Here is a 24880-nt window from a genome sequence, read left to right as displayed (position 1 = left end):
CTGTAAAGCTGGTTTAAGACACTATAATAGATGCTTTGTAGCCCTGTTAACTATGACTCTAAGGATCCTTTCTCCATCTATTGTAACTGAATTCAAGTTTTCCTGAGCTGAGTGAGTGAGCTACAGTCAAAAAAAGATTTGACATTCAAGAGCTAAGCCCCTAGAAGACCACTTATTTGGGCACTGAGCTGACTTTTGTTGATTCTTCTGTCAAATACCTTGTGGTCAGCTCAACCAATTGCATGCTTTTAAAGTATTTTCCTCAGCCATCTTTGTCCCGTGCTCACCACAGCAGCTTGAATGTCACCTGTCTCAGATTTTCCGTCACCGCTATTTCCGGCTTCCCTCGGTTTACCTTATTCCTCACTACACGGCTCCATGCAGCGTGGAATGTAAATAAACCAACAACTGAGGTGCCACAGCCAGTACACACAGACACACAGACACACAGACACACACACACACACAGACACACACACACACACACACACACACACACACACACACACACACACACACACACACACACACACACACACACACACACACACATACACACACACACACACACACACACACACAGATTTGTATGCAGCGAAGAGTTCGAATGTGTTTCTATTTCTGGCCGGTTTGACTTCTTTGTAAGTCTGCCGTGCCGCCTTTTTGAGCGTTTCTTGGTTGTAAAATAAAGAATACAGATACATGTACTTCTCCACAAAGATTTGTTCACTCTCTCCATTACAAGGTGTGTGTCTGTGTGTTTGTGTGTGTATTTGACAGTGTGTGTGTATGTGTGAGTGAAGAAAGAGAGACAGAGATAACATTGTTCCCCTAGAAATCTATCAGCGCCAACAGGATTGCTTTTCCCCCCGCCTCGCTTTTTCCTGTGTTTCATTCCTGTTTCCATCTCCCCCGCCTCGTCTTTCTCTCTTTTTCTCTATTCACTGCTTTCCCTCCTTCCTCCCCCCTGCCATCTCTCCCTTTCTCTCCCTCCTTCGCCTCTCTCTCCATTACTCTCTTTTTTCTCGAGCTCTCCCCCTAAGAAACTGGGCACCAGTTGCACTTTATAACATCTAGTTTAGCAGCTGCCCACCAAAAGACGCAGACCACATGGAGACAAAGGATAGCTGGGCCAATGTGTGTGTGTGTGTGTGTGTGTGTGTGTGTGTGTGTGTGTGTGTGTGTGTGTGTGTGCATCGGTATGTCTGTGAAAGCTATCTTCTCTAAATGATACTCTGCCTCCTCTTACCCCTGACAGAGAAAGAGATAGATCTGAAGATGGCAGAGAAACGGGAGTAGAGAGGGAGATGGAGAGGCGGGAGACGGATGAAAAGAAGGGGGAGTGAAAGAGGAAAGAGGGGAAAGAGGGGGAAAGTGAGACGACGTGGGAAGATGTAGCGTGGGGGAGCAATGAGTGATCGCAGGCCAGAGAATAAAAAGAGATGTATAGGGATTAGGGTGAGAGGGGAAAAATTAGTTATGGCCGCTGCAGACGGTAGGGATCGAGGTAGGGCGGATCAAGGTTGTACTTTACATTTGTCAGTTCAACTGTTACACTGTGAAATGTATAATTTCTTCATGTAGGGGGCAATTACTGCACATGTAGAGTACTACATACCATATAAGAGGCAGCCTGGGAGGTTTGATGTATAAGCAAATAAACAGGCTGATAGTGTGCTGGTGATAAAAACATCTGAAACCTACAGCACAAAGTACTTAAAGCAAGACTTGGTAAATGGGCTGCATTTAAGTAGTGCTTTCATCCAAAGCCCTTTATATTTTTGCCCATCATTCACACAAACTTACACACTACAAGACACCATCCAAGAAGCCGCCTGACCACCACACAGTTTTTTGGACCAAAACCAAAGCTGTCAGTCTGTACATCAATACTTACCTACCTTTCTCCCAGTCTGCTGAGAATGCAGACCCTCAAATTCTCCCTCTGCGTCGAAAAATGTGGTTGGCTAATTGTAACCTCTCGTGGTTGTTTGACCTTCATTCTGCAGAATGATGTATGTGCAGATAAAAGAAGGCTGAAGGGTCCTAAATCTCACTTACAGACTTGAAGTAGTGCACAAGTTTGGGAGCCAATTATGGTCCAATAAGCTCACACCAAGTCTTGAAAGTTTGGAACCAATCAGCTGTTGGTGGTATAATGTCAAGGTTATTCTCGACAAGCTGTTTTGTGTAAACAATTACTCATTTGCTACAGAAATGTGTAATATTTACAGTGACACAACCCCTCCATCTTTTTTTGTCTGATGTCTTCCATCGTCTCCCACTAGATGCCAGAGCTGAAATAACTTACATGGTCACAAAATGCAAGGGGACTATTTTTCCTCTCAAGTCTGCAGCATCATACAATCTGCTCTCAGAACATGCTTATTTCATCTGACTATAGCAGAAAATTAAATCACATTTTCACCATCACTGAAAAATGAACCTGAGCGGTAAACACAAAACAAAATATGGTCTAAATTGGCCAGAACATGAAAACATTTTACGTGCAAATGAATTGTATCAAAACTTAGAAAACAAATTTTATCCTGTCAGATGGAGGCCTCTATGACCCTTTTTAAAATGTTTCCAAACAATTAATTTAAGATCAGTATTCAGCTCTGTTTTGGTCTCCACCACCTCCTGACAGAGATAATATATGATATCGTAAGATGAAAAATATTAAGCTATATTTTTAAAAATGTGTATTGGGGCTAAATTTTGCCATAATGAACAGGACAGCCCAAGAGAGACAGGAAATATGGGTAAAGAGTGGGGGATGACATGCAGCTCAGGGTTATGGGCGAGGGTCCAACCAGTGGCTGCTGCAACAAGGACAATAGCCTCTGCACATGGGGTGCATGCTTTCACTGCTGAGCTAAACTGGCGCCAAATATTAAGCTGGCTTCACTATTACTAACCCTGCGTCTCTCCTCAGTTGTTGGCTGAGTGATGTACAGTGGGTTTATCAGCGGATGTCGCCTGCTGTATCTGCAAACAAGGTTTGTAAGCAGAGAGAGTGAACACTAAAAAACATGCCAAAGAACCATCAACAAGATAAAATAGGCTTAAAAGCTTAGCAAAGCTGCAATATAATAGTTTCCTTTGACTTCAGATTCACAATACGTAGTTAACTTCTTTAATTTTACGATGAAAAATACTGAATTATTTTCTTTGTACAATGTATAAAATGAATAAAATAAAACTCTACCGTTTTACCTGTGCACCATTTCTTGTTCACCACAAAATTAACTGAAAATGTTCATTTATTTAACTCTGAAGTTCATTATTTGAATATGTGATAAACATGGGTTTGGGCTTTAAGTAATTATGTTGCAGGTACCTCCTGCTACAAGTTAGTAAACCTTTCTAATTGCAGTATTGGATTGCTCATGCCTTGCTGCAAACCATTAACTAAATGTCTGAGGAGCCAGATATACGCTGTGAGGTAGTTAATTAGAATGGAGCAATGCCAGCGGTTAAGACATCCCATAATATAGCTATAATGCCTGAGAGATCTCGGCAGAGCAAACCCTCTATGGCTGGAGGAGAGCGGCTCAGTCTTACAGACATATTTTCAGACGTCCAAGAAGCTGGACGTTAGATACTGAAAGCAGCGTAGCGAGGCGAGTGCGACGATGAGCTTTTCACAGCTTCCTTCATCAATCCTTTCCAGTGGATTTCTGTCACCGCTTCGCAATATTTCAAAATAATATCCCATCTTAGCTGAAACCTCCCCACTCTATCCTCCCTCCCCTCAGTCTGTTCATTATTTACCTACCTGCATTTTTTCTCTTTCATCCCCTTGTCTTCCTACATCCCTCCTCCTATCTATTTCTCCTCTCTTCTCCTCCCCGGCCTGTAAATCTATTCATCTAGATCTCCTTCTGTCTCTTTATGTCTTTCTCCTCCTCCCGCTCCCTTTAGTAACCTCTTAGAAATTCCTTAACGGCACTTTTCTTTTTTTTTCCTGAGAGGAAAGGCAGAGATTGATGGAGTGAACAGCAATAAAGAGACAGTAGAAGACGAAGTAAAAGTGTGTGTGTGTGTGTGTGTGGGGGGGGGGGGGGGGGGGGGGGGGGAATATAGGGAAGTAGTGAAAGAGCAGGGAGGGAGAGAGGAGAAAAAAAGGAGGAGAAGTGAAAAATCTCTGAGCCATAATCTTCACTCAGCCTGGAGAAGCTCTGCCAAGCTGACCACACACACACACACACACACACACACACACACACACACACACACACACACACACACACACACACACACACACACACAAACACAAACACACACACACACACACACACACACACACACACACTAGTGCGCACAAACACACACGTTGTGTGGGCTAAGTTTAAGACAGAGTGGAAATCAATGCAACCACTACCACTATGCATGATAATGAGAAACACTGTGCCTCTATATGTGTGTATGGGAGTGTGTGTGAGTGTGTGTGTGCGTTTGTGTCAAGCAGTTTGACAGAAGATGTGTGTATAAAACCAGCATCTGTTTGTGTGTGTGTGGATGCGAGTGGATATCTGCAGCGTGTGTGTGTGTGTGTGGTCTAATCCTAACTAAGCCTGTAGATGTGTGTCTGACGCTGATACAGTGTCATAGGCTGATTGGTGTATCTGCCCTGTGAATGTGTGTGCGTGTTTGAGTGTGTGTACTATAAGTGCACTCATCTATAAAAGTGTGTATCTGTGGAGGTAAACTCAACCCCCTGAATGAAATGAGGAAGAGTTCAGGTTCAACAAAAAGTCACTTTATTAAATGTGCAGGAAAAGGTTGGGGGTAGTGAGTGAAACTAAGCTTCTTCCTGGTCACGCTGCCTTCCCTCTGCGCGGTCCAGGCGGATGCAAGCCTTGTCCGCTCGTGGGCAGAGGAGGAGAGGTGGGGAGGAGCTGGTGGAGGTTAAAGACAGGGCCGTGTAACTACAAGCAGCACTAACCCGTCCAGATCCAGCGCTTGAAGCTGCGATCCAAAATCGTTATTCCTGGTCATGCTGCAGGGTCCAAAGAAATCTATAACACCACCACTGAATACTGACGCGTCGGACTCTTCATCAGCAGTTCTTCCTCATGTTAAACAGATATAAAATGGTACAGATGGCAGACTGACATATTATGGAAATTAAGATGTATTAGTTTCTAGAAAAAATCAGATAGAAAATGTTACATGCCCTTCCAACATTTTTCTTTTGTTTTTTTATCGATACCAATGTGGTGACAATCACCATATTGTTGCAGTGGTTGTATTGTGATAAAGCCTTGGATTTATGCATGTTGTGCTGCAGCAGCAGGGAGCATTTTTGAATTGTTTTTTAAGTTAAACTTCAAATTTTGGTTTATATCAAACTGAGAAGAGGCATGAAGAAATAATACTGAATCATCAAGTTAGTCTTGGTTTTATTTTTTGCTTTAATACCTGTTTCATATTGAATCAATATTAAGACTAAAATCTTTTCAGCCCACGACTCCCAAAATAGTGGTGGCAGAGACCAGTGACCCCCACTGTCCCTCGAGGTACTTAAATGTTCCTCACTGCTGTGGGAATACACTAAAAGGCAAATCCACAAACGGACAAAAGTGAAAAATTGTCATTAATCAGGATTAATCACCTCAGGGGTCTTATGGCAACAAAGAAAAGTGGAAAACAAATCAAACATTTTCTATATGCATGGTTCTATTTGAAATTGAACCACTATTTTTGTCTATATTTTTATAATTATAGATTAAATTTGCAATTGTAAATAGTTTATGAATTGAAAGGCATTTGGTGAGCCCCCTTTTAGTGTTTCCCAACCCCCCAGGGTGTTCTGACCCCCACTTTGGGAACCACTGACCTAGACCATGCAGTTTGTAAATGTCATACACATTGCCTTGCCCAGCTAGTAGATAAAACACAACCATGATGAACTCACTCAAATCAGAGTCTCATGCATCCGTTGACCTCTTTTCTCAATTTTTTTACATTTCAAGGAAGGGCCTATGACACCCTGATCACCCCTCTGGACATACCCCTGGTACTGATATGAATTATGCTGTGTTTCGAGTCTAAGGTGTTAACTTTAAGAACCAGTATGTACCAGAATATCTTGCTCAAGGCGCAGTGTCTTTATTAAAAAAATGAGGTTAAACTGTTCAGAGAATCTGGCCCTGTCACACTCAGCTGTGTGTGTATGTATCTCTATATCTGCCCAGTACTCTAAGTTTGTGTTTGTGTAATTTATAAGAGTGTATATTGCTGATGTAGTTGTGTGAGAGTGTTTGCTTTGCATGAGTGTGTGGATGTGGGGTGTGTGAGTGTGATTTGTGAGAGTGTCTGTGTGTTAATTGGAGGGCTGTTGTCTTGAAAGATCATCCATTTGTCTCCATCTGGCCCTCTGGCTGCAGATACTTCCCTGCTACATCACACACACACATACACACACACACACATTTACTCTCTAATTTACTAGCATGCACATCAATGCTACATCAACTAGGCTCTGGTGTTCCTGCCGTGCGCCAAGGTCCTCACCCGCCACACTTGAAACATTTTTGGAGTCAACAATACTGACAACATTTCATCAAAGCCGCCGCTCAAATGCATTTTAATCTGCATCTTCAATCAGAGTGGTCCTCTATGATTCCCAGGGTTGTTTAGTCTGCAGGATAAAAGCCTTTAATATCGACTGTAAAGTGGAGGTGGAGGACATGCTGCGGGCCCACCAGCTCATTTCAGAGCAGCCTGGCCTCTCATTTATCTCCAAAAAATGATGGTGGAGGTGATGCTTAGGCTCTGCCTCCATTAAAATCCATCCAAATCTTCATCCAGTGTGAGCAATAAACTCTCAGCCTAACATGAAATAACTGCCATAATAGTGAAGGATGAACCCTGCATTGAAGACTTAGTGATGAGAGCTGCACTGCAGGCAGAGTGTGCGAGTGTGTGTCTGAGTATGTGAGTGAGAACAATGTTTATTCATAGGATCAGACTGTTTGGCCAGGATGTTGGTCGTCTTCACGAAACAACATGGCAAACACTCCTGAAATTGATGCAATATTAATGTCAATATGCCTGTCTCATTTTCATTTCGTTGTTGTAGACATGGTAGGACTTCTTAAAGCGTCAGATTCATGGAAATACCACCATGCACTCGAGGTGAACTTGTGTGTAAGAGTGCTTCTCAAATTGAATCTCAAACACCTCTTCTAAAGAAGACTGAACTCTCTCTAAGATCACTTTTACAAGTCAGAGATTATGCTTTTCAGAGTGTGGAAACTGTTGAACGCGTCAAAGGCTGTAGTATGAGAACATAATGCTGGTAATGTCATCAGGATTATCTCAGCTTGGATTCGGAAAGAAAACATTGTTAACAGTGAGGGTGGTGAAGTATGAAAGACGGAAAGTGGGCAGTTCTCTGAAGGGAGGGTCTTACAAAAGACGCTATCAAATTGCATCATGAGAAATGTTGAATTCAGCAGATCATCCGGCAGCCTGACCCAGAGTACAGACTTAAGGGTCCTTAAAACACACATACACACATTCAGGAGCTGGAACAACAGGCAGCTCAGTGTGGTTTTGACATGACTTCCTGCCCTTTATATTCACAGGTTCAACAAGAGAAAAATTTGTTTAAATGGAAACAGTAACAGGAGAAAGGAGTTCTTTACCGCTCTGCGGCACTACTGAAATGGGGGAATCCTTCCAGCAGCATACAGAACCACAAACAGCTTTGGTGCTGCAGCAAGGCACCACCAGTTAAATTCTAGTAGTCTGGAACCTGTCTGCTCATTTTCCATTTCCAAGGGTATTATCACCAGCACTACACCATACTGCCTCTGTATGCAAAATACACACAACTACTGTACAACCAATAACTGGGAGAGAATGTGTGACACGACAGATAAGTATTACAGTTTCCCACCAGTGGCACCGTCAAGGCCCCCCCTTGAGGGGGGGCAAGGGGGCCAAGGCCATTTATCAGGAATGAGAAGAAGAAAAAAATGAAAAGAGGAGCTTGAATGTTAAGTTAATGTAGCTTTTGTTATCTGTTCTCACAGAGACCCAGCTGCAGCTGAATGAAGCTGAATGAAAAACACTCAGAGGCTTCTGTGTGGTGTTTCTAAACTTATGCAGCTCGTCCCCAGCAAATGTTTCGTTCTAAACAATCAAAGTAATCCTTCAAAATAAAGTTATATGTTTGATTTCTGGGGGCGCTGCTGCTTCCAACTTGAACTAGGTTGAATAAATATTAGTCTGAATGGGGGTCATTGAGAATAGTGAAATGTTTAAAAATGACAAAACTGATAAAGAATAGTATTCTGCTTAGCATTTACACATCAATTTGAAGATTGAGCGGCTGTTTCTTAAGTGGAGTTCACACTGCAAAATAATTGGGCCTGACTCCCCCCCCCTTACGGCAAACTGAGCAAAGGCCTGGTTATTTTGATGGTTGTCTTTCCAGATTCTCATGTAGTGTGAGGTATGTTAAGAGTTATTTCACATGCCCTATCTGCTCAGAAGAAGATCCAGTGGCTGCACTGATTTGAAATCGTAACTATCAAAGATGTTCAATGTTTTCAATCAGATACCCTGGTGTGTGGGGGGAACCAGGAGGACAGCCAAGCACACACTCCGTGGGTTGTCACATACAATGATACAAAAGCTGGTTAGGAAAACTGAGTGGAGACAGAGACAGAGGGAAAAGGAGAAAGATAAACTGACTGGAGAAGGAAGCACTAATAACACAGACATCGCGACAACAGTAAACGGGTAGCATAAAGTTGGATTGACATCTGAAGTGGAGGACCAATCCTGTTGATTTGTGGCAACAAACCGACAAGGAGAGGAGTCGACCAGAAAATGTTACCACATTGGGTAGCTAAGCAACTAGCGAGTTTAGCTTGACAACCAGACATGTTAGACTGCAAGAGATGTTAACAATTGTGACAGTCGGGTTTCTGGTTGTTCGTGAATGAATCTGTCAGTGTGTGGTGTGCTGTGTTGGCCATATAGCTGCACTCTACACACTATAAAAACAAAACTGTCAAATCTGTCATTATTTGTTGTTACGCCGGGGTTAAACATTTCTGCTCAGATTTTATAAGTTGTTCACAGTTGACCAGGCTTTAGTTCCCTTTATTCTTAAATAGCAATTATTAACGCCACTTTAAAGAGTTTGATAACAACAGATAACTTGAAAAAGAAAAGTAATCACTCAGCTGAGTTTCAGTGACATACTGACTCAATGACTGAGAGTTGCTTCCTTTCAGTTAAATAAACCCACTGAATAATTTCATGAGGTGTTCCAGTGCAGAGCTGAGGTGCAAGCTGGCTCACATATGCTGCTTACAAGCATATTTACTAAAGTGCAGACGTAATTAATATTGTCACTGATACCCATTGTTCCCCTGCTGTTCAAATCAAAATACCTACCATCAGCAAAAATTAAGCACTGGCTTCCAACCAGGATGTCATTGTATAAATATCAAAATAATTACACTGGAAAAAAAGGATAGAAGACACACTTTCATCTCCATAAATCACCATCAATATTCTCTTATCTTTTAAGGTTATTTTACTCAAAAACCCAACAACAGAGTTAAGTCTTTGTTTAATTAATTGCAACTCAAAAACATATGTGGAAAGGAACTGGAGGTCTATTGGCAGTGATTGTACGTGGGAAGCAGGTGAGGTATCATATGCTTTTAGTTGTTCTACCAGCTTGTAAAGGAGTGTCTGCATTGTGATAAGAATAATAGTGCACAGGACAGAGAGGAAAATATATGAAATCACAAACAGCATTGTACAAAAACTCTGACTGTGCAAACAGAATGACAGAAAAGATTGACTAGAGTGATAACAAATTGGCTGTGATTATGAAAGATGTTACATCCTTCATTACAGTAACCCTTGTTTTTATTACTTGAGCTTCAGCTGACCGGATGCATTACCGCCCATGTCTTCCATACGGTATAATAATAGTTCACACTGAGGACTACAATCACCATTAAAAAAATATCTGGCATTAAACTCAACTTTGCAATCTGGCTGGTGTCCGACTCATGTGGGAGCAAGCTGAGGCACAACAACATAACAGACACAAAGGAGTTTCACCCATATGGTGTCAGAAGGCTGATACAAATATTTTCAGACCAAAGTCAACAGCAGCAGATATTCACAACTTTGAAACATTCATTTTTTTTAACACAGATGCCATTATTATTTTAAGTAAGTTATCTGCTAACTGCTTTTAGCCAATTATCAAGTGCTCAAGTTATTAGCTTCTGAAAAAGTTATCATATGGTGCGTACATGTTTTTAACAATTGCAAATGCAGCAGTGCTTACAATTGTACTTGCCATCATTTGTTATTGAATACAATAACTTGGGTTTTTTGGTTGCATGAATACTGTTAATAACGTATTTTTAAGCGTAATACTGGGACTGGTATTTTGTCTAAGCGCCCTCTTCTAGTGAGAGTTGAAGGGTGTGCTCCATGTTGTGTTGATTTGTAGTTAGCTCCTTGCATTAAATTAAGTCAGTTTTTCTGGGTGACAGTGAATGTATCCATGTGGTATGTTTCAGATAACCTCTAAATTGAATATCCAACACTTTTGTAAGGATATTGATTCACTGCAGAGAAGTTTTGACTTACTATGTGATACTATACTGGCTAGCTTGTAACTATGTCATTAATCTCCATACGTAGCAACACCATCCCACAGTCTGATTTATTATTGCTTTCTGAGTTCAAGTATTTTCTTTAACTTATTATTGGGTGTTACAGACCTACTATGAGGTTGTTGTTTTCAGAATAAATGGTGTGTAGGAGCCAAAAGTGAATGTTTAAACCCTGTTCATCACAAATAGTGAGGGAAAGCATAATCAGCTCTTATTTTGGACAGAGATAAGTTGTGCATACAAGCTAAAAATGATCAACTTTGCGGGACTTAAGGTACTCTCTACTCTTCACAAATGGCAGATGAAAAATAATCTTTTGACACATTTCAATTAACCAAAGTTCTTGTTTGCCTGAAGGTGATTCCCTAAGCTTTCAGTGGAGAGCAGATGTGTCTTAAATTTCAGGCGTTTCAGGTTAAGTAGTATTAATTGCAAAGGAAGTAAAATACAAAGGAGAGCACAAATGGTTGAGTTTTAACAAAACTTTCAACCAAGTGACAGAGGCACTTGTCCCATTTATATCCAAAAAGCAAGGTTTTAGTTTAAACATTTTAAATGTATTTAAATTACGTATTCATTCAACTATTTCCAAATATAAACTATTTAGAGTTTTTTCATTACAAAGGTTGTATGATCTTCATGAAGACCATCTGTTTTACAGCTTAACTAAAACTCATATTTTATCACCACTAAATTACAAACTGATGTCATCCAAGCATTTGAGTCCATCTCGTCTCCTCACGAGCTAATGGTAATGTTAGTGTGTCACCTTCATTTAAAAGGAGTGGGTAAAGTTGTATGAATTCAATGCAGATTTGGGACAAAGCTAATTACATGGCAAAGCAAAAAAACTTTTGTTTTAATTTTGTTTGTGATACATAGAACTGTCATTTTAAATGATTCCTCACACTTTCAAAATTCTAACTTAAGACAGACTTCTTATGTGGATACTTTTAAATGTATAGCGCATGTTCATGGTTGATTTCCTATGATGAAAACATGTGATTAGTACAAGTCAAAAAAATGGAAAGAAAGCAAAATAACTACAAGAGAAATTAATGTATTCTGGTTGTTTTAAGAGGCATCATATGTTATGGTCTATTCATCTAATTATCTTATCCATTACATGAATATTTCAGTCCAGCACCCTTCCATCCTCACATATTTATCTTTCACAAAAGCAAAAAGTGAAGGCGGAAGAGAAGTGGGAGGAAAAGCCTGCGTAATTAACCCACAAAGTACACTGTCGACTTCAAAAACCCTCTTTACTCCCTTCCTTTATCTCTCTCCTTTTCCCTCCTCCATCCCCGTCTCCATCTCTCTATCTTCCTCTCTTGCCATCTCTCTGAAGTCCAGTCGCCATATCAGACGGGCTAATTAAAGCAGCACATAATGAGAGAGCAGAGGAGGAGGAGGAGGGGGAGGAGGAAAGGGGAGGGTCAGAGAAGAAAGGAGTCAGGATTCGGGGATGTCACACTCCTATCAAAGGAACTTGTTCTTCAGACACGCAACTCATTTCCTCTCCCACTGAACCCTCAACGTGTTTCCTCATTCTTCTTTTATTTGTGATTAAATTATTGAAAGTAACAGAATCATAAAATCAGCGTTCTGATGAAGAGAAGCAGCTGATACCTGTGGGGTGTTAATTAAGGCCGGTTTCAAAAGTTAAAGAAATGTAACATGCAGCCTAAGGACCTCCCCGGAGACGAGAGAGTCGATGTTTCAAACACATGAATCGGCTCGTTTTAAATTAGCTGAGAGAAAGGTGCCTGGCAGAGAGGGAGGAACACCTATGTGTATTTTTCTGCGGTATACTTGAGATTCATTATGAAATGGTCCATGTAATAGAGATGTGGAGGTGATTCCTGTCTGGAATATACCTGGATATGTGCTGCATGTTAAATTAAGATGTTAGAAGACCTCCTGCTGCTGAGAATCAGACTCTGACTCTGCAGACGGGTGAAAAGATCAGCTGTGAACACGGATGGCTCAGAGACACAGACATATCAGAGCCCCCCCCCCCCCCCCCCCCCCCCCCCCCCCCACCAGTCCTGCAAAAGAGCCAGACACTCCGGCACAAACAGACACAAAATGCACCTGCTTGTGTTTGGGTTTTTGGTCCTTTGAGGTGTTTGTTTATTTCTTTGAAGTAGTTTTGCATCTGTCTGTTGCCATTTTTCACTTCTGTTTGTAGTTGTTTTATGTTTCTTTGCAGCCATTTTGAATCCCTTTTGACTAATTTTGCTTCAATGTGGAATATTTTGTGTCTTTTGTCAGAGCTCTGCTTTCTTTTTGGCCATGTTGGGTCATTTTGTGATAATGCATCTCTTTGAAGTCACTTTGATTTACTTTGAAGTTGTTTTGCTGCTTCTCTTTTGTTTTATGCTACTTTTGCATCATTAATTACTTCAATATTCTTTGACATGTTGCGTCACTGTTTAGCCAGTGTTAATCATTTTTGGTTTTTAGGTTTTCATTTTGCATTGATTTCATTTTTTGTGGTATTGGAACTTTGTGTCTTTGGACGTCCAAAAAGAGACAGGAAATGTGAGGAGAAGAGAGAGGGAGATGCCTCGCTGCAAATAGCAACGGAATAGGAAGTTGCACCTGCAACCCCACTTTTGTCTTTGTATATATTTTGCATATCTTTGGGGTTTACTTTGCTTCCCTCTGAATTCATTGTGAGTGTCTTTGTAGTCATTGTGTCTCCTTTTTTAATGCTATATAAGAATGCTTTTGTTGAATAGCAACTCTGTGTGTAGGCACTTGGTGTGATGCTACTTGGTGTAACGCTAGTCGCGTGAAAAATGCATACAGACACATAACTACATTTTGCATCCCTCTTTCTGGCTTTTTTCGTTAATAACTTGCACCTCTTTGTGGTTGCTTATTTCTTTGGCTTTACCTTGCTTCACTGATGAGTTGTTTTGCATCCCTTTGTAGTCATTTAAAATCCCTTCAATGTTGCATCCCATTTTTTTGTCTTTTTAGCTGTTTTCTTTTGTCCTTTTGCATCTCTTTTAATCCATTTTGCATCTCCACATTAGGCCACTTGGTAAATTTTGCATTTCTGTGGCAGATTTCTGTCTCTTTGCTGTCATTTTTTGCCTCTTTGTGTCTTTTTGGCTGTTTTGACTCTTTCTATCTTTTTTGCCCCCTTTGTTTGTGCTGCGCCTCATTCACTGACATGTTAGATATATGCCCATTCAGTAATCCACCCGTGGGTGTAAGCCACACAGCAATCTTTGCGGTCTCAGTTCCAGTGCAGTAAAACAGTCTTGGAGGTTTTTGACTCGGTCGTGTCTCCACTGCGTGGCCAATGATGAAATGACTTGAAAGATGAGAGACCGACAAAGAAAGACAGAGATATGGAGAGGCTAAGAGAAGAGACAGGAGGAGAAGGAGACAAAGATAGGGGACACAGAGGGAGCTGCAGAGACAATAAGGAGGATGTTATCCCTGCATCATTACTTCAACACCCATTCTCCCTCTACAGTCTCATCTTCTCTTTTTTATTATTCGCGCTCCCTCTCATCTTTTCTTTCTATTATTCATCCTCTCTCGTCCTGTCTCTGTCATTAGTTTTTATCTCTCTGTCTCTCTCACTTTCTGTTGTTCAGACACTCAGACAAATGAGGCATGAAATATTCGCCATCAAGTCACAGGGAGAGTTTCTGTGAGAGTGTGTAGCTGTGGGTGTGGGTGGCAGGCTCTGCACATGCATGTATGCATGTTAGCAAGTGTGTGTGTCTCTGTGTGGGTGTGTGCTCATTTTTTACTTTGAAGTCTGTCAGGTCTACTAGCCGCTCTGGAAGGTAGCCCACCTGAGTTCGATCTGACGTTTATGATCCAAAAAATAATTTGGCAGGAAAAAAGTCAAATTGGCTGCAGGAAGTTGTGAATTCACTGGCTGCTGCACAGCTGACCAGCAAAGAAGAAAGGATGTTAAACGAAGATCTCAGCCAGATATCTCACAAAATCCCCAGAAAGCCGAAAAAAAGGCTCTAATATTCATAACAATTTGATGGTAAATGTGCAATGAGTACAATTTGAGCACAGTTTTTGAATTTCTCAACAGTTACTTTAACAGGTTCTGTGACTGGAGTTTTTTAAATCAATATTCTTTTATCAATAAATCAATTAAAGAGATTCACATTCTATTTAAGGATTTGCATTTTATATCCATATATATATATACATTTTTTTTTTCAACCAATGCCAATGCCGTCCAGTTTTCAGTTTTATGCTTGCTGACCTGTGAGTGCCCCACGTTAATGCTTATTGCGACAATGCACTCCATTGATGTTGTTACTGTTTTGTATCACAGACCTGTTGATGATGTGGCTATTTCCTGGTTCCTGTCAGGGGTCATTCAAAGCTCTAAGTGACACAAAACCCCATCAGGATAATTCCGTTAGCTTATAGTAATTAACCAGGCACAAAGGGGATTGAAACAGGAAAGCAGTTCTGTATACAATAAGTTATAGAACAGCATCCTGAAAGTTTAATTCACTGAAAAATAAAAATGTTTGCAGAACCTCATTTAGCAAAGGTAGATTCAGATAAAGCTAAATTAACACTTTTGAAGTCAAAATTCATCATCTGCATTACATAAGATGTTCTTTGCAGTTTTTAAAATGAGACAGGACTCAGTTTAAATGTGTTTGCAGAGAAGCCACGTTCTAAATGTTGGTCGTCCTGGCCCTCTTTACACAACGCACATCTTGTAAAATATGCATAAAATCCTGCATTACTGATACGAAGCCAGAGGCACTGCCACATGTTTGATCTCTCACGTCTTTGGGCTCCAGCCCACATTCACACACAACTTCTTCCCTTGTGTTTGAGCCTCTGCATCCAGAGTGGCTCTGAAGAAGTTGTCCTCCTTTTAAGTGCGCTGGAAAGTCAAGAGCAAACCCCTCTTATAACAGAGAGAGAAACACAGATCCATTCTTGGCCCTTAACACACTTTTTTTCATGTACTGCTGTGTGAAGCTGGATCAAACCATCCACCCAGCTGGCAATGAAATTCATAAGAATGTACAAATGCAAATGTCTTTGTTGTAAGTCATCGTGACAAGTATTATCCACATCCTTTAAACTGGAGATCTACTCTTCACTGATCCTGCCTCAAAGTGCAGGCATGAGGAAAACAAAACCACACCCCAGTTATAAGTAAAGGCAGAATGGACTGTACATATATGGTGCTTTTTCTAACAAGCTTTTAGACTTCATGTCAGATTCACAGAACACTCATACAGTCATGGCAAAGGATGCTACAGAAAGTGCCCTTCAACGTGCGTCTTAACTAGGGGTGGGACAAAATATCGATAAGGATACCTATTATCGCCCTGACCTGTGTGATACAGTTATCGATTTGCTGGAGCTAAATATAAATAATTCAACCGAATGAATATAGCAATTTAAACAGATTTCCCTGCCAGTTTGACTCACGGCAGCACTACTTAATGTGGTGGCCATGTGGTGGCACAAATGACATGACTGAGGGGAAGTGAACAGCAGTTTAATGACGGCAGAAGAAGTTGACAGCAGCTTAATTCCAGATAGTGGGATGCCAGACAGGGTGAAAAGGGGCTAAGAGATGTGCTAGCCGGTCTTAAGAAAACATCAGAGCATTGCAGTATAGCAGTATCGTGATATTACTGTGATCATGGGCCAAGTATCGTATCGTATCGTATTGTACCTTATCCTATCATATCGCATCGTGAGACACCAAGCTATTCCCACCCCTAGTCTTAACCAATCCCAGTTATACACTGCTGGATATGTCAACAGGAGAAATTTTAGCATCAGGCCTATAAGGACTCTTCAGCATGTAGACTGCAGGAGCTGGGATCGAATCTCCAACCTTTCAACTGAGAGATAACCAACTCTGCTACTGAGCCACCACTGCTCCATAATGAATAATGAATTAAGAGCATGTTTTTCAAGATGTTTGCTTATATTGGCAATTCCATATTCATACCAAATGTAGAGAATTTAGCCTGATAGCTGAAACATACTGCATTCCTTGGCATGGATTTTGTTCATGTATGGTCAAATGACAATTCAACATGTCATTGCTTCCACATTATTTCTTTAAACATTTGTATGTGCAGTTAAACCAGCATAAAGATAAAAAGGAGCTAGTTATTGAGGCAGTGTTGATACAGCTATACATTAAACTGCCTTTCCTGCCCTGTTAACAAAAGGTGAAATTGCAAATTGCAAAAATTCACACAAAAAAATTAGTTTGCTTAATTCATGTGTTAGCCTTGTGTTCCTTTGTATTGCTGCACGGTAGCTTGCTTCAAAGATCCAGCTCAGTCTACTCTGTTGTTGTATGTGCAAGGTGCTATCATAAATGATGGTTCCTCCTCTGTGCTTTTTCACAGGATTTAAATAAATAAATGATGAGAATGATGAATGTAACCTAGTTGCCAAAGAGCTTACTCAACCCAATTTGATCCAGTTTCACCTTGATGCTTGGATATCCTGTAAACCCCCCTGTAAAGGCTCAGAGGATCATTACATCTCACAGAAACACACATAGGTTAGTCATTAAATGCTTGAAAAACGTACTTGCTGCTTTCAAAGGAAGTTGCTTTTTAGAACATTTCTGCCACCAGCTGCCTAACACACTCCTTCAATGCTTGTGTAAGCAACAAAATCCTACAGAAACACACATCATCCAGAGAAACCTCAGTGCAGCAGGGTGGGCAGCTGGCGCTCAGGCACGTCCAGCCTCCTCAGCCTTTATTGTCCCGGCTCGAGCTTCTGCAGCCTGAGCCTCGGCCTCGCTTTGTGTCAGTCCCTCAGCGCACAGCTCTGCCTCTACCAGCACGCTCCAACTCTGACAACATTTTATTAAATGTGAAGTGATGCAGGAGGTCCCCGGTGTGCACACACTGGAAAGTTGTTTTAGTGAGCTGAAATGATGCAACTCCGATGGCTGAGAGAGCAGGAGTGCGCTCCCCAGAGGCAGAGAGTTGAAATCAGCTAAAGTTTCCTATGTAGCTCTTTTATTTATTAGCCAGTGTGAGAACGCTTCAGTTGACAGTGAGTCAGTAAACTAAGTCAACTTTCCTATAGTGACAGACGGATCATTACTATCAGGAAAAAAAGCTTTTGGTGTCTTTTAAGATGCAAAAAATACAATGATCTAATAATTATGTTTATAAGACCATGTTGGGAAATAGCATTTTACAAATACATTTAGAGAATCTTAACATATTTTCATCTTTTATCTATGAAAATATGATGCATGTTGTACCCCCAATGAAGCACATATGGGAAATAATCAAAAAAATATGTGCAGGATTAAAAACAAGCAGTGCTGTTAACCTTAAAAGTGAGGTTTGGATGATTCGTTTCATATTATAGAGTTCAGGTTTAGGTGAGAATTAATTTCTTTGAACTGTTTGTTTCTGAAACTGTTTTGCTGTCAAGTTACCAAGTGTTTCTTTAATTGATATGTCAGTAATTAATCTGTTTTTATTCAAATGTAGCCTAACTGCATCAGCTTCCAGGCTTCAAGGATTAGTCATATTTCACTTTCCATAAAAAAAAAATTCAAATTCAAAATATAAAAACTATGTGTCTGAATACTTAATTCAGTAGTAGTTGGCATTTTTTGTCTATTCTCTCTTGGCAAGTGTTTCAGCTGAGAGCCAATACTGCTGCCTTTTTTTTCAAAATTCTTCTTTTCTACAGTTTATCTCATTTTTGCATTACATTAATGTAATAAAGCAGGCTTTTTTTTAAAAAAAAGCAACTTTCAAAAGTACATCCAAACTAAAAAGGAATAAGATACATCTGTCAAAAAAAGTTGGATGTACATCCTTTTGAAACCATCAACCAAAAGTGTTCTGACTGCTGCAGGGTTAGTGCTCACTTTCTTCTCTCTCTGTTGCCGAATTAACAAACCACAAACTGACATTTTTCATCATCAGTCACAGTATCCTTCAGTTTCTGTGAGTAATTATTTTTATTTTACAGTGAAATCTGAGAGAATGAACAATCTCACTCTTTAGCCTCCATTTAATCAAATGAGCCAGAGACTGAGCTTGTGCCAAACTAACACACCCTGCAGAGTGCTAATCTTTAACCCACAAAAAATAAATTTCCTTTGAAACATCTTTACAATTTACTAACATCAGCTGTAGTTACAACAATCATGAAGCCTGAATGTTTGCAGTCTGAACAACCACATCTTTGTTTCTGAAGTGACATTCGGACAAGACAGTAGAGTGGTCTTACCATGTCTCTGGTCTGATTGACAGGGTGCTGTGGCAAGAAATTTCCACTTATACGTCCTCATGCATAGACCTAACTAGCCTAATGTCTTAATTGCAGAATTTTTTACAAAATGAACTTCCTGATGAAATGATGAAGACTTGAAAGTAGAAAATAAGGTAGTAAGACAACGTTTTCCATTCAGTAATGTATTTCCAAACACTGAAGATTTAAGACACTTTTTCAACCAGCAGAGATATCTTCAGATTACATGCAATCTAGCATAAACTACCAAACAACAGGATGTCCATTAGCAGGTCTGCGGTGATGTCTGGATTTCATCAGTTCAAATTATTGACCAATATTACCTTGCTTTTCCCCCGAAGATCAGAGCAGCCCTCTAATAATAATATAACATAATATAATATAATATACTATAATATAATATAATATAATATAATATAATATAATATAATATAAATATATAATACAGATAATATTTCCTTCTAAAAGGGTTGAGTGGCATATGGCAGTAAGGTCAAATACTTTTTTCGCTTTCAATTATGAAAGGCACTTATTCTGATTGTATTGTGGATGTTGGAAACACACACCCACACACCCACAGGCACACAATGTACACTGCTAATTTATGTAACCGTGCACACAAACACACACACATACACACTCAATTCATTTCACTTCATTCCCCTTTTAATTTAAATCCTTAGTGTCCCAGAAGGATTTATTTTTTTGTTCGTTTCCAGGCAGAATTTATGATAAAAAACACACTATAATAAAAACAATTAAATAAAACAATAAAACACACACACAGAAAATTAAACAGCACGGAATATAAAAACAAAGCACAATAGCTGTAGAGCTAATAGCTCCATATAGTCCTATAAAAAGTTGATTATCAGTGGAAAATATGACGTTCCTGGGTAGATAAAAAGCTCCATCATTTTGTCTGCAAATTAAACCGTTACAATGCAGAGGGGATAGAGTAGTCCCATATTATTTTAATCTTGGATTTTGGCACTCTAAGATGTCACCCAGAGGGCTCACAGCACCCTCAGAGGGGCTGACCTGGGCAGTCAGCTTTCCTCGCCATATGCTTCCCAAAGGTTGAGTCAATTTTTCCTCAGTAATCTTCCCGGCTACTTTTCACCCTCCTCACTAATCGTGTTTTATTGCTGAAGGCTGCTGAGCCAAGCTGCAATTCAGAAAGCCTCAAAACTATGCAATGAAACTCAAATTAAACAACATTTTAGACTTTCTCCTGCACGGTAGGAGGAACAAACGCTGCACTGTCTCCCTATGGATCAAATCTTTCATTGTGTTTCGTGATTTGAAGTTAAAAACAGATATTTGCAGATGTCTACCGATTCAATTAACTTGTCTTTTATCACAGTAGGTTTCAGTAAAGGTTGTGACATTGTCCTTAGTATTAAAAGCAAGCCTGTCATCAGTCTGCCATGCCACTGCTGCACAAAGTGATCAAAATTAAGCTTGTCTGTTTTCTCTCTTTTGCAAAAAGATATTTACAAAATGACCTGGTGTGACCCCTACACTTCATAAAAAAACATCTCTCTATGCACTGGCTGTGGTGAGTCATTAGTGTTAAGAAAGTACAAGCTTGGAGAAAGAACATAACCCTGAGGGAGATGGAGGAAAGGAGATCTGTCAGTAAGAGAAGTCATTTACAGGAGCTGCTCGGCGAGCGTGTGAGGCTGGGAAAAAAGCTGCAGAGGAGCTTCACTTCACAAGTCTTCACACTTCAGACTTATCAAGCCAGTTATACGACATCGAAAATCAAATTAGTTACAGCCGACAGCTTTGTTTCAGCTAAAGTAATACATTTCAAGATATTGAGTTGAGCCAGACGTTCTAAAGAGTAGATTATTTGATGCTTTCCCCCAAGCTTTTATCATGTTTTTCTCCTTCTGTCTCAAGTAAAAATATGAAACAAAAAGTCCAAAATGAGGCACACACTTCTGCTAATTGGGTGTTAACACCCAGCTCTGCAGCCCTAAGCACATTTTAGCCTCTTTTAGATCACTGTCTCCCTTTTTTTCAGCTGAAAGGCTGCAGTTTCCACCAACAAAATCAGACAAAGTGTGCACTGAACTTCCCCCATCAAACGACAGAGACGTGAAGTAAACAAGTGGAAAGTGGTGTGAGAAGTCTGAAAAGGCTGAAGAGACAGACGTTCTCTCAGGGGCTGGAGAAGACAGAGTGAATGTTGACCTTTGATAAGACCAGTCAGTAACACAACTTCAATGCTCATGCTGCTGTGTCCAATGGACGGGTAAACAGGCAACAGTTTTCTTGTAGCTAGAAGTCAATAGCTGCCTGAGCCAGTTGTGTGTAATGTTAAATTTCCTACATCTATCTAGACTTCAAGCCAACAAGTACATTTTAACAGCTAATTTCTATCTATCTTATTTTTTATGGTATTGGAGAAAGTATAAAGGGATTGGCTTGAACCAATTCAACAAGTCCTCCCATCTACGATCACAGGTTTTTTCATTGTTTAAATGTGAGTCCTTATTAAGCCAGGCAACACAACCCCAGACCTCGAACACAACCTGCGTACTAGACAACATGGAACCTGTGATGAATGTACTGAAGCAGTCTTTATTTGGTTAGAGTTAAGGCTCATTTGTGGACTGAAGTAAAACATGGCAGCTCTTCCAACAATCATTCTCGTGTCCCAAATCCAAGCTATGATTTAGCAGACTTTGACATGACAAAAAATAAGTCAAGTCAATATCTTGTGATATTTCCCAAGATATTTCTACATCAGTGTCAACACTGTCCACAAATTACTGTATTGTTCTCCAGCAGCTCATCTGTTTCCTTTGTGTGGGGCAATCAAGGAAAATATTGTGTATCGACAGCAGCAGCTTTCAAAATCAACAGGTTTTGCTCTCCATTGTTTTGGGTTTATTCTTTTTATTCTTTTGACACTTTTCAGGCTGAAGTATGACTCCAAGTCTGAGCAGAAATTTTAGCATGCCTGTTTTGATGAACAAACACTACAGAAATCAAATGCATCCACTTTATAGGAAGAAGCAAGTTGTAAAAGCAAAGGTACCCTCAAAACAGGTGGACGCTAGTGGACTTAATATTTTTTCAGTTTGCTTCTCCAAATAATTGACAAACTATTTCAGCGCTAAAATCCTTGAAAACAAAAATTGGCCATAGAGTTATACATGCACAATCCTTCTTTCTGTCACATATATAGAGCCATATTGGTAAGAAACAGAATATTATGATCTGAAATCTATAAATAGTTTGTTAAGTTTATGCAGCTCATATCTGGAGCGCTTTTGGGAGGCTTCTAAGAGTTTGTCCTGTGGGTTTTGAAAAATTAATTCTCACTGTTGGGTCAGGCTGTTTCCTCAACTCTTCCAGGAAAACTCTCCCTCAGCTTACACTAAGAAAAACAGGAAGGAGAATCTCCCATGGCAACAAGAAATCCTCTATTTTGTTGTGATGCAGTGTACCAAAAAGCTCCTAAAGTGCAATGTGTTTCAATTTGAGAGTTTACAGAGCAGCAATTTCCAGGCTACCCGGTGCGCCATGTTTAATGGACACCAAAACCCATCTTCAACGAGCTAATGCAACACAATGACATCTTTAATGGTATAATGCAAACCAATGCTGTCTTAGATTAAATAATGCAAATGTAATGCTTTGTTCTGTAATAGAATGATGTAACATAGATTTGTTACTTAATGGAATTACGGTAGCTGCAGTAATCACTTGTGTGCGGAGCTAATGCTGACTGAGGCAGGAGCTCCCGGCGGTAATGGCCGGGGATGGCGGCTGTTCTGGGACCGTGAGGGATTAAACAAGGTTGTGTGCATTTCCCCTCTGCTTATGTCACTGTCAGTCTGTTTGTCTCCATCTGTTCTCCGTCACATTGTAAGCCTGACTCACTCACTGCTGTCTTTCTGTCTCACTCTGTCTCCCTCCACTCATTCGGACTGCCTCCTGACGGCCGCAGAGTTTAGGAACCTTCTACACTGCAATCTTTAAAAGACTAAAAGTTCAAATTTCTAACTTATGCAAACTGTGACACGCATGCACACACACACACACACACACACACACACACACACACACACACACACACACACACACACACACACACACACACACACACACACACACACACACACACATATATATAGACACATACTCAGCGCCTAGACCTCCACTGAAGGTCGTGTCAGAGATTGAATGTTCCCTACTTTTAAAGATAAATCAATCTTCCATTAATGGAGTTGGTGTGTGTGCGTGTGTGTGAGTCTGCTAGTAAAATCCTGCATTGCTAAGTCTGTGAATGTCCGTCACACTACTTTGTGGAAAGCCATGTGCTTACAGAGATTGGTGCATTTGTTTGTGAGTGTATCAGTGTATGCGAGTGTGTGCTGATCGATAGTTGTGATTGAAAGGCCTATTAGCCATCGGAAGCAATAGAGACGGCATCACTCCACATGACAACCTCTATGAGAGCTCACGCAGACACACACTCACACAATACGACAGGTAACAAATTAAGAGCTTGAGCATGATGAATACACAATTCCCTTTGGTGCATTTTATGTCCCATACTGCCTCTGACTGTAATCAGCCACCCTTGCCTACACAGGAAGTTACACACACATATAAACACACACATACAGAAAGTTTTTTTTCCAACTGTCTTTATGTCCAAATCTCAATGTCTGAAGTCAGGATTAACACAAGATCCTATGGAATAAATTCAGCAGTAGGGGAGAACGGGGTTGGTTGTCACACTTTTTACTGTTTTGATGATTGCTCATCATCAAAACATCTTTCAATAGTCATTCCTACATTAAATTGAAGCTTAAGGTGTTGGCTTGAAATGTGTATCCCTCTCATTTCCCAACTCATTGTAACAAAGAGGCAATTAACTATCAAAGACACTCTGACACATTGTTACAACCAACCCCATCACGGGGATGGTTGTCACACACTATGGGGTTGGTTGTCACAATGGTATTTCAATGGGAAAAATATTTTAAAAAAGGAAAGAAGGCAGAACTAAATTTGAAAGTTTAATTGCACTGAAAAGTGATAGGCCTACATAACTTAATGCATTTTAACATAAAATGAGCAAGGAACAGGAAACACATCTTTAGGCCAGCCTATAACAACATAAAGAACAAAACAAATAGGCCTAACAATAATGGCTTACTCAACTAGGCTACATGCAGTCACTGTCTGAGTTAAAGTGATGGCAAATGTAGGGTCTGCGCACTCCAACTCATTTCACCATGCATGATTTTGACAACATAGGGGTTGATTTTTACATGTGACAACCAACCCTTAAGAGAATGAGACGACCAACCCCAACTGGAATTTTTTGCTAGCATCAAGGCTAATAACCATCTTACAACTACTTAGCTAGCTAACTATAGCTTTCCCCTCACACTTTGTGGAAATTCACTCAAAGCCTGCTTCTGGTCAGCTGAAGGAGCTGGGCAGTGGTGAACAGACAGAGTATATGATGTATTTTCTGAACCATGGACTGAACGCCCTCTCAAGGTCATAGAGCACTATTTCCCTTTTAGTTTATAAAGGATGATTAGCTTTAAAAATTATTCAACAGTGTACGTGTCCATGTACCTATAGAGTCATTTTCTACCACAGATGGTGAAATCATCTGTTGATAGCTACATTTAAAGCTGGTTTGGCTGAAGTCTGTCTAAAACCAAAGACCAATAGGCTTGAAAATCATCAAGAGTTTCATTGAAATGTCTGCCATCTTGTGAGGGAATACTTAACATATTTTGCAAATAAAATTTATGTGATGCCAGATACCCTATAATACACGTTGTTGTAAAGTGTGTATGTTGTGTAGGAATAGAAGTAATGCCTAATATTAAACATTATCCACTGTATTGACAGCAATGAAATGCAATTGCTGTGTCTGGTGAAAA

The 24880-nt window shown here is 40.2% G+C and overlaps 1 protein-coding gene across 1 annotated transcript in view; it reads left to right on the top strand.

Annotated features, from left to right (window-relative positions):
• LOC117811839 overlaps positions 1-24880 on the top strand; it is a 66410-nt gene that overhangs the window by 21738 nt on the left and 19792 nt on the right. The gene's annotated exons all lie outside the window — the stretch shown is intronic.

Source organism: Notolabrus celidotus, chromosome 4 (genome assembly GCF_009762535.1).
Source record: "Notolabrus celidotus isolate fNotCel1 chromosome 4, fNotCel1.pri, whole genome shotgun sequence".
Lineage (NCBI taxonomy): Eukaryota > Metazoa > Chordata > Actinopteri > Labriformes > Labridae > Notolabrus > Notolabrus celidotus.
This window is presented reverse-complemented; position numbering and strand designations above follow the sequence as displayed.